At 57.4% G+C, this 9,960-nt stretch overlaps 1 protein-coding gene across 1 annotated transcript in view; it reads left to right on the top strand.

Annotated features, from left to right (window-relative positions):
• Nucleotides 1-241: 241 nt before the first annotated feature.
• LOC142470692 (olfactory receptor 6B1-like) overlaps nucleotides 242-9,960 on the top strand; it is a 63,060-nt gene continuing 53,341 nt past the window's right edge. The window contains exon 1 of the mRNA XM_075577318.1: nucleotides 242-308. The gene's annotated coding sequence lies outside the window, so the exon portion shown is untranslated. The remainder of the gene's footprint in view (nucleotides 309-9,960) is intronic.

Raw genomic sequence — 9,960 nt, 5'->3', positions numbered from 1 at the left:
TGGGCGGGGTCAGCTGCAGAGGGTGGGGGCGGGGGTTAGCTGCAGAGGGGTGGGGGCGGGGTCAGCTGCAGAGGGTGGGGGCGGGGTCTGAGCCTGCAGCTGCAGAGGGTGGGGGCGGGGTTAGCTGCAGAGGGTGCGGGCGGGGTCAGCTGCAGAGGGTGGGGGCGGGGGTCAGCTGCAGAGGGTGGGGGGCGGGGTCAGCTGCAGAGGGTGGGGGGCGGGGGTTAGAGTCAGCGGAGCACCAGCAGTGAGAGCTGGAAGTGAGGGCACAAGATGGCTTCCCCCCCACCCATGCTCCACAGTGACAGGTAGATACACCCCCCTCCCCCCCGTGCGGCTGCTCCTCAGAGCTGGTGTGTGGTGTGTTGGTCAGTCTTTGTGTATGGTGTGTGTCTGTGCAGGTCAATGTGTACAGCAGGTCAGTGGCTATGTATGAGTCAGCAGGTCAGTGGCTAGGTGTGTGTCTGTGCAGGTCACTGGCTGTGTGTGTGCATCAGTGCAGGTCAGTGGCTGTGTTGTGTCTGCTGGTCAGTGGGCTGTGTGCGTGCAGGTCAATGGCTGTGTGAGTGTCTGCAGGTCAGTGTCTGTGTGAGTTGTCTATGCAGGTCAGTGTGTGCAAGTCAGTGTGTCTGTGCAGGTCAGTGGCTGTCTGTATCTGTGCAGGTCAGTGACTGTGTGGGTCTGTGCATGTCTATGTACAGGTCAGTGGCTGTGTGACTGTCTGCACAAGTCAGTGTCTGTGTGTCTGTGCTGGTCTGTCTGTGTGAGTGTCTGTCTGTCTGTGCAGGTCAGTGGCTGTGAGTCTGTGCAGGTCACAGAGAGAATGGGTGGGTAGAGAGAATGAACGAGGGAGGGGGAGAGAGAATAGAGGAGGGGATTGAGAGAAAATGGAAGATGGGGGAGGGAAGGGAGAGAATGGGGGGGAGGGAATGGAGAGATTGGGTGTGAAAGGGTAGGACAAGGAGAGAATGGGGGGTGGGGAAGGGATAGGAATAATTGGGGAAGGAAGGGAGAGACAGGATGGGGGGAGGGAAGGGAGAGACAGAATGGGGGGGAGGGAAGGGAGAGAGACTGGGGGGTGAGAGAAAATGGGGGGGGAGGGGATAGAGAGAATGTGTGGAAGGTAGAGAGGGAATGGGAAGAGGTACAATTAATAATACAGCATCAATGGTGACACTATTAAATAAATATCATTATTATATTCATTTTTTTAGTAATGTCATTTTTTTGTATTAATAATTTTTTTTATGTGTCCCGGTTTTTCATTTTCAAAATCTGGTCACCCTAGGTTTTTGGTATGTATTTTGTGGGGGGGATTGTGTGAGCATAGTGTGGTAATTGATGTAAGGTAAGGGGCAAGTGAGAGGGGAGGAGTAAGACACAGGGGAGGATAAATACATGCGAGGGGGGAGAGGGAGTGAGACGGATGGGGAGAGATAAATACATGCGAGGCGGGGAGGGGGGGAGAGTGAGTGAGACAGAGGGGAGATAAATACATGCGAGGCGGGAGGGGGGGAGAGTGAGTGAGACGGAGGGGAGATAAATACATGCGAGGCGGGAGGGGGGGGGAGAGTGAGTGAGATGGGAGGGGAGAGTTAAATACATGCGAGGGCGGTGGAGGGGGAGGAGAGTGAGTGAGACGGAGGGGAGATAAATACATGCGAGGGCGGGAGGGGAGGAGAGCGAGTGAGACGTGAGGGGGAGATAAATACATGCGAGGCGGAGAGGGGGGAGAGTGAGTGAGACGGGAGGGGAGATAAATACATGCGAGGCGGGAGGGGGGAGGAGAGTGAGTGAGACGGCGGGGAGATAAATACATGCGAGGCGGGGAGGGGAGGAGAGCGAGAGTGAGAGACGGAGGGGAGATAAATACATGCGAGGCGGGAGGGGAGGAGAGCGAGTGAGACGGAGGGGAGATAAATAAATGCGAGGGGGGAGAGTGAGACGGAGGGGAGATAAATACATGCGAGGCGGGAGGGGGGGAGAGTGAGTGAGTGAGGGGGAGGGGAGAGATAAATACATGCGAGGCGGGAGGGGGGGAGAGTGAGTGAGACGGAGGGGAGAGATAAATACATGCGAGGCGGGAGGGGGGGGAGAGTGAGTGTGAGACAGAGGGGAGATAAATACATGCGAGGCGGGAGGGGGGGGAGAGTGAGTGAGACGGAGGGGAGATAAATACATGCGAGGCGGGAGGGGGGAGTGAGGAGAGTGAGTGAGATGGAGGGAGAGATAAATACATGCGAGGCGGGAGGGGAGGAGAGTGAGTGAGAGACGGAGGGGAGATAAATACATGCGAGGCGGGAGGGGAGGAGAGCGAGTGAGACGGAGGGGAGATAAATACATGCGAGGCGGGAGGGGGGGAGAGTGAGTGAGACGGAGGGGAGATAAATACATGCGAGGCGGGAGGGGGAGGAGAGTGAGTGAGACGGCGGGGAGATAAATACATGCGAGGCGGGAGGGGAGGAGAGCGAGTGAGACGGAGGGGAGATAAATACATGCGAGGGACGGGAGGGGAGGAGAGAGCGAGTGAGACGGAGGGGAGATAAATAAAGATGCGAGGGGGGAGGAGTGAGACGGAGGGGAGATAAATACAATGCGAGGCGGGAGGGGAGGAGAGCGAGTGAGACGGAGGGGAGATAAATAAATGCGAGGGGGGGAGAGTGAGACGGAGGGGAGATAAAATACATGCGAGGCGGAGAGGGGGAGGAGAGCGAGTGAGACGGAGGGGAGATAAATACATGCGAGGCGGGGAGGGGAGGATAGCGAGTGAGACACAGGGGAGATAAATACATGCGAAGGCGGGAGGGGAGGAGAGAGCGAGTGAGACCGGAGGGGAGATAAATACATGCGAGGCGGGGAGGGAGAGGAGAGCGAGTGAGACACGGTGAGATAAATACATGCGAGGCGGGAGGGAGGAGGAGAGCGAGTGAGACACAGGGGAGATAAATACATGCGAGGCGGGAGGAGAGAGCAGTGTGAGACGGAGGGGAGATAAATTCATGCGAGGCGGGAGGGGGAGTGAGAGCGAGTGAGACACGGGAGATATAATACATGCGAGGCGGTGGAGGGGAGGAGAGCGAGTGAGACACAGGGGAGATAAAATACATGTGAGGCGGGAGGGGGAGGAGAGCGAAGTGAGACGGAGGGGAGATAAATACATGCGAGGCGGGAGGGGGGAGAGTGGAGTGAGGGGGAGGGGAGAGATAAATACATGCGAGGCGGGAGGGGGGGGAGAGTGAGTGAGACGGAGGGGAGAGATAAATACATGCGAGGCGGGAGGGGGGGAGAGAGTGAGTGAGACAGAGGGGAGATAAATACATGCGAGGCGGGAGGGGGGGGAGAGTGAGTGAGACGGAGGGGAGATAAATACATGCGAGGCGGGAGGGGGGGAGAGTGAGTGAGATGGAGGGGAGATAAATACATGCGAGGCGGGAGGGGGAGGAGAGTGAGTGAGACGGAGGGGAGATAAATACATGCGAGGCGGGCGAGGGAGGAGGAGAGCGAGGTGAGACGGAGGGGAGATAAATACATGCGAGGGCGGGAGGGGGGGAGAGTGAGTGAGACGGAGGGGAGATAAATACATGCGAGGCGGGAGGGGAGGAGAGTGAGTGAGACGGCGGGGAGATAAATACATGCGAGGCGGGAGGGGGAGGAGAGCGAGTGAGACGGAGGGGAGATAAATACATGCGAGGCGGGAGGGGAGGAGAGCGAGTGAGACGGAGGGGAGATAAATAAATGCGAGGGGGGGAGAGTGAGACGGAGGGGAGATAAATACATGCGAGGCGGGGAGGGGGAGGAGAGCGAGTGAGACGGAGGGGAGATAAATAAATGCGAGGGGGGAGAGTGAGACGGAGGGGAGATAAATACATGCGAGGCGGGAGGGGAGGAGAGCGAGTGAGACGGAGGGGAGATAAATACATGCGAGGCGGGAGGGGGAGGATAGCGAGTGAGACACAGGGGAGATAAATACATGCGAGGCGGGAAGGGGGAGGAGAGCGAGTGAGACGGAGGGGGAGATAAATACATGCGAGGGCGGGAGGGGAGGAGAGCGAGTGAGACACGGGAGATAATACATTGCGAGGGCGGGAGGGGAGGAGAGCGAGTGAGACACAGGGGAGATAAATACATTGCGAGGCGGGGGAGGAGAGCGAGTGAGACGAGGAGGGGAGATAAATTCATGCGAGGCGGGAGGGGAGGAGAGCGAGTGAGACACGGGAGATAAATACATGCGATGGCGGGAGGGGAGGAGAGCGAGTGAGACACAGGGGAGATAAATACATGTGAGGCGGGAGGGGAGGAGAGCGAGTGAGACGGAGGGGAGATAAATACATGCGAGGCGGGAGGGAGGAGGAGAGCGAGTGAGACACGGGAGATAAATACATGCGAGGCGGGAGGGGGGGAGAGTGAGTGAGACGGAGGGGAGATAAATACATGCGAGGCGGGAGGGGGGAGAGTGAGTGAGACGGAGGGGAGATAAATACATGCGAGGCGGGAGGGGGGGAGAGGTGAGTGAGACGGAGGGGAGATAAATACATGCGAGGCGGGGAGGGGGAGAAGAGTGAGACGGAGGGGAGATAAATACATGCGAAGCGGGGGAGGGGGGGGGAGAGCGAGTGAGACACGGGAGATAAATACATGCGAGGGGGGAGAGTGAGTGAGACACAGGGGAGATAAATACATGCGAGGCGGGAGGGGAGGAGAGCGAGTGAGACGGAGGGGGAGATAAATACATGCAAGGCGGAGGAGAGCGAGTGAGACGGAGGGGAGATAAATACATGCGAGGCGGGAGGGGAGGGAGAGCGAGTGAGACACGGGAGATAAATAAATGTGTGGGCTCTGTGTCAGCGTCTTTGTGCGTGTCAGTATCTCTGTGCGTGTCACTGGCTATGTGCGTGTGGGGTCAGTGGCTCTGTGGGGTGTGGGTCAGTGGCTCTGTGGGTCTGGGTCAGTGGCTGGCGGTGTGTAGGCCACTGGCTCTGGGTGTGTGGTTCAGTGGCTCTGTATGTGAGTGTGTGGGTTAGTGGTTCTGGGTGTGTGTATGGGTCAGTGGCTCTGTGTCTCAGTAGCTCTGTGGGTGTGGGTCAGTGGCGTTGTGGGGTGTGTGTGTCAGGGGGCTCGGTGTGGGTCAGTAGCTCTGTGTGTGTTGTGTCAGTGACTGTGTGTATGTGTCAATGGCTGTTTTGTGTGTGTGTGTCAGGGGTCTGTGTGTGTGTGGGTCAGTGGCTCTGTGTGTGTGGGTCAGTGGCTCTGTGTGTGTGTGGGTCAGTGGCTCTGTGTGGGTCAGTGGCTCTGTGTGGGTCAGTGGCTCTGTGTGGGGTCAGTGGCTCTGTGTGTGTGTGGGGGTCAGTGGCTCTGTGTGGGTCAGTGGCTCTGTGTGTGTGTGGGTCAGTGGGCTCTGTGTGTGTGTGGGTCAGTGGCTCTATCTGTGTGTGGGTCAGTGGCTCTGTGTGTGTGTGGGGGGGGGGGGGGGGGGTCAGTGGCTCTGTGTGTGTGGGGGTCAGTGGCTCTGTGTGTGTGTGTGGGGGTCAGTGGCTCTGTGTGTGTGTGTGTGGGTCAGTGGCTCTGTGTGTGTGGGGGTCAGTGGCTCTGTGTGTGTGTGGGGGGTCAGTGGCTCTGTGTGTGTGTGTGTGTGGGGGGGGGGGTCAGGGGCTCTGTGTGTGTGTGTGTGTGTGTGTGTGTGTGTGTGTGTGTGTGTGTGTGTGTGTGTGTGTGTGTGTGTGTGTGTGTGTGTGTGTGTCAGTGGCTCTGTGTGTGGGTGTGTGGGTCAGTGGGCTCGGTGTGGTGGCTCTGTGCGTCAGTGGCTCTGTGCGTCAGTGGCTCTGTGCGTCAGTGGCTCTGTGGGCCAGTGGCTCTGTGCGTCAGTGGCTCTGTGCGTCAGTGGCTCTGTGCGTCAGTAGCTCGGTGTGTAGGTCAGTGGCTCTGTGGGTCAGTGGCTTGGTGTGTAGGTCAGTGGCTCTGTGGGGTCAGTGGATCGGTGTGTAGGTCAGTGGCTCTGTGGGGTCAGTGGATCGAGGTGTGTAGGTCAGTGGCTCTGTGGGTGTGTGGGGTCAGTGGCTCTGTTTGGGGTGTGTGGGTCAGTGGCTCTGTGTGTGTGGGTGTGTGGGTCAGTGGCTTTGTGTGGGTGTGTGGGTCAGTGGCTCTGTGTGTGTGGGTCAGTGGCTCTGTGTGTGTGGGTCAGTGGCTGTGTGGGTCAGTGGCTCTGTGTGTGGGTGTGTGGGTCAGTGGCTGTGGGTCAGTGGCTCTGTGTGTAGGTCAGTGGCTCTTTGGGTGTGTGGGTCAGTGGCTCTGTGTGTGTGGGTCAGTGGCTCTGTGTGTGTGGGTGTTTGGGTCAGTGGCGCTGTGTGTGTGGGGTCAGTGGCTCTGTGTGTGTGGGTGTTGGTCAGTGGGGTGTGTGGGTCAGTGGCTCTGTGTGCGTGGGTGTGTGGGTCAGTGGCTCAGTGTGTGTGGGTCAGTGGCTCAGTGTGTGGGGGTGTGTGGGTCAGTGGCTCTCTGTATGTAGGTCAGTGACTCTGTGGGTCAGTGGCTCTGTGTGTCTGTGTGGGTCAGTGGGTGTGTGGGTCAGTGGCTCTGTGTGGAGATAACATTTTTTTTAGATCTATTTATTATATATTTATCTTGCCTTTGGCTGTATCCTCCCCTCCAAATTCCGATAACATGGCTGCGCGACGTCACGTAATACACATTGCCATAACAACGAGCCGCTCCGTGACATCACACAGCATCAAGTTGACATGACAACGGGACGCATTATGGCGCCGAGGCATCACGTGATGCCACATTGTCATGGCAACATGTCACCGCCTGACGTCAGTGTCTCGTTGTCATGGCAACAGGGTGCGTCATGTGATGTAATTTGTTTTATAAATAATTTTTTAATCTGTCCCGGTTTTTCATTTTGAAAATCTGGTCACCCTATGCAGGGGGGGTGATGTGAGGGAGAGGGACATCCAGGGGGGGTTGATGTGAGGGAGATGGGACATGCAGGGGTGGGGGGGGGGGGTGATGTGAGGGAGATGGGACATGCAGGGGGGGGTGGTGATGTAAGGGAGATTGGGACATGCAGGGGGGGGTGATGTGAGGGAGATGAGACATGCAGGGGGGGTGATGTGAGGGAGATGGGACATGCAGGGGGGGGGTGATGTGTGAGGGAGATGGGACATGCAGGGGGAGGGGGGTGATGTGAGGAGAGATGGGACATGCAGGGGGAGGGGGGGTGATGTGAGGGAGATGGGACATGCAGGGGGAGGGGGGTGAATGTGAGGGAGATGGGACATGCAGGGGGAGGGGGGTGATGTGAGGGAGATGGGACATGCAGGGGGGTGATGTGAGGGAGATGGGACATGCAGGGGGAGGGGGGTGATGTGAGGGAGATGGGACATGCAGGGGGGAGGTGATGTGAGGGAGATGGGGACATGCAGGGGGGGGGGGGTGATGTGAGGGAGATGGGAAATGCAGGGGGGAGGGGGGTGATGTGAGGGAGATGGGACATGCAGGGGGGGAGGTGATATGAGGGAGATGGGGACATGCAGGGGGGGAGGAGTGATGTGAGGGAGATGGGAAATGTAGGGGGAGGGGTGATGTGAGGGAGATGGGACATGCAGGGGAGTGATGTGATGGAGATGGGACATACAGGGGGGGTGATGTGAGAGAGATGGGACATGCAGGGGGGGTTGATGTGAGGGAGATGCATTTGGGGGTGATGTGAGGGACATGCAGGGGGTGTGTGATGTGAGGGAGATGCGGGGGGTTGATGTGAGGGAGATGGGACAAGCAGGGGGGGTTATGTGAGGGAGATGGGGACATGCACGGGGGTGGGGGGGGGGTGATGTGAGGGAGATGGGACATGCAGGGCAGGGGGGGTGATGTGAGGGACATGCAGGGGGGATGATGTGAGAGACATGCAATGGGGGGGTGCTGTGAGGGACATGCAGGGGGGGGGTGTGATGTGAGGGAGATGCGGGGGGGGTGATCTGAGGGAGATACGGGGGGGGGGGGTGATATGAGCGGTGCTGGGGGAGATATGATGATGATGATTTTACCCGTGCCGCCCGATTTAAAAAAAAAAAAAATGTATTGTGGTGTCTTTTTTAAAAAATGTATTGCGACGGTGTGGGTCTTTTAAAAATGTATTGGCGGGGGGCGGGGTATTTTTATTATGTATTGCGGGGTGGGGGTTACATGTACTGTATTTAGAGGGGTGGTGTTTTTGGGTATGTATTTTGTGGGGGGTATTGTGAGATAGTGGGGTAATTGACTGAAGGCAGAAGCGAGTAAGAGGAGAGGGGGGGAGTGAGGAAAAGAGGGGAGTAAGAGTGAGATGCAGGGGAGATAAATACATGCGAGGCGGGGAAGGGGAGGAGAGTGGGTGGGAAATAGAGGTGGCTCGTGAGGGGTGAAATTAACCGAAGGCCGCGCTTATAGTGCCGGTGATGCTGACGTCAGTCTGCGGTCGGCTGGAAAAATCAAATTGAAGTGACTTCCAGCGATCGCGACCAATCCGCCGTGCCGTCCTGTCGCTCCTACTATAAGCGCACGCGACGGCGTCAATACATTTGTTCTGACGCGACGTTGCCAGCACTATAAACGCAGCCTAATATGTGTCAGCTAGGTTGGGGAGATAGGGAAAATTGATTTGTAAGCAAGCAGAAGGGTTACATGACCCTTCAACAACGAATCACACAGCACCAGTCACCACACACACACACACACACACACAACACACACACACCCCTACCCCCCCCCCCCCCCCCCCATGTCATGTGAGATATAAGGTGGAAAAAACATTTATGGGAACAGAGTGATTTGCTACTGTTATAAATAGACCTCTCCCGGCGCCGACACTGACACGCCCCAATCCAGGCAATAACACGCCCCCTCCCTAATCTGCTACGCCTCCTCCCCACCCCCCACTTGCGCTCGCAAATTGATGCAGGACAGGCTAGCACTCTTGCTCAGAGCTCATCAGTTCTCCCCTATTCCAGCTAAGAGGGCTGGATGCTACAAACAGGCACTTGTCTGCAGCAGGTTTGTTTATGATACCTGTGTTTTATTGTTTGGTAAGTGGGGGAAGCCACCCAAAGATAGCTAGAGAATTGCTGTCTTGTTAATGCTCACATAGAGCAATGATTTATGTTTTCATTCTTTTGTTTATCTTGATTTTTGTCTGCTGGAGTGACAAAGAAAATAAAAGACTTAACCCAGAGCTGGATTGTCCTGTGACTGCAGTTTACCCTAAAAGACAGTGGGTTTTAAGGAACCCAGACAAGAACCCTTCACCCAAAAAGGATATTTTATCACATTTGGTGGAGAGTGCACGTATCCACATTAACCCTTTGCGGTCCAATTAATTTTCACTAAGTGCGCCAGCAGGTCTAATTTAATTTTCGGGAAAAAACCCACATATTGTACAGCTCAACCCCCGTTATAGCGCGATCAGTGAGGCAGCTGGGGTGAGGGGCTGCTGATGGGGATCAGTGCCGGGCTGGGGGCTAGGGGGGGTCAGTGAGGCTGCTGGGGTGAGGGGCTGCTGATGGGGATCAGTGCCGGGCTGGGGGCTAGGGGGGGTCAGTGAGGCTGCTGAGGTGCAGGGCTGCTGATGGGGATCGGTGCCGGGCTGGGGTGGAGGGGGGGGGCAGTGAGGCTGCTGGAGTACGGGGCTGCTGATGGGGATCGGTGCCTGGCTGAGGGGGGGGGGGGGGTCAGTGAGGCTGTTGCGGTGAGGGGGCTGCTGATGGGGATCGGTGTCGGGCTGAGGGGGGGGTGGGGTCAGTGAGGCAGCTGCGGTGAGGGGCTGCTGATGGGGATCAGTGCCGGGCTGGGGGGGGAGGGGGGGTCAGTTGAGGCGTCTGGGGTGCGGGGCTGCTGATGGGGGATCAGTGCCGGGCTGGGGGGGGAGAGGGGGGGGGACAGTGCGAAAGCTGGGGAGAAGTGCAAGAGGAATGCTGGGGAAATCCGACATTG

Source organism: Ascaphus truei, chromosome 20 (assembly GCF_040206685.1).
Source record: "Ascaphus truei isolate aAscTru1 chromosome 20, aAscTru1.hap1, whole genome shotgun sequence".
NCBI classification, from domain to species: Eukaryota; Metazoa; Chordata; class Amphibia; order Anura; family Ascaphidae; genus Ascaphus; species Ascaphus truei.
The sequence above is the reverse complement of the archived record's forward strand: the minus strand, read 5'-3'. Positions and strand labels throughout refer to the sequence as shown.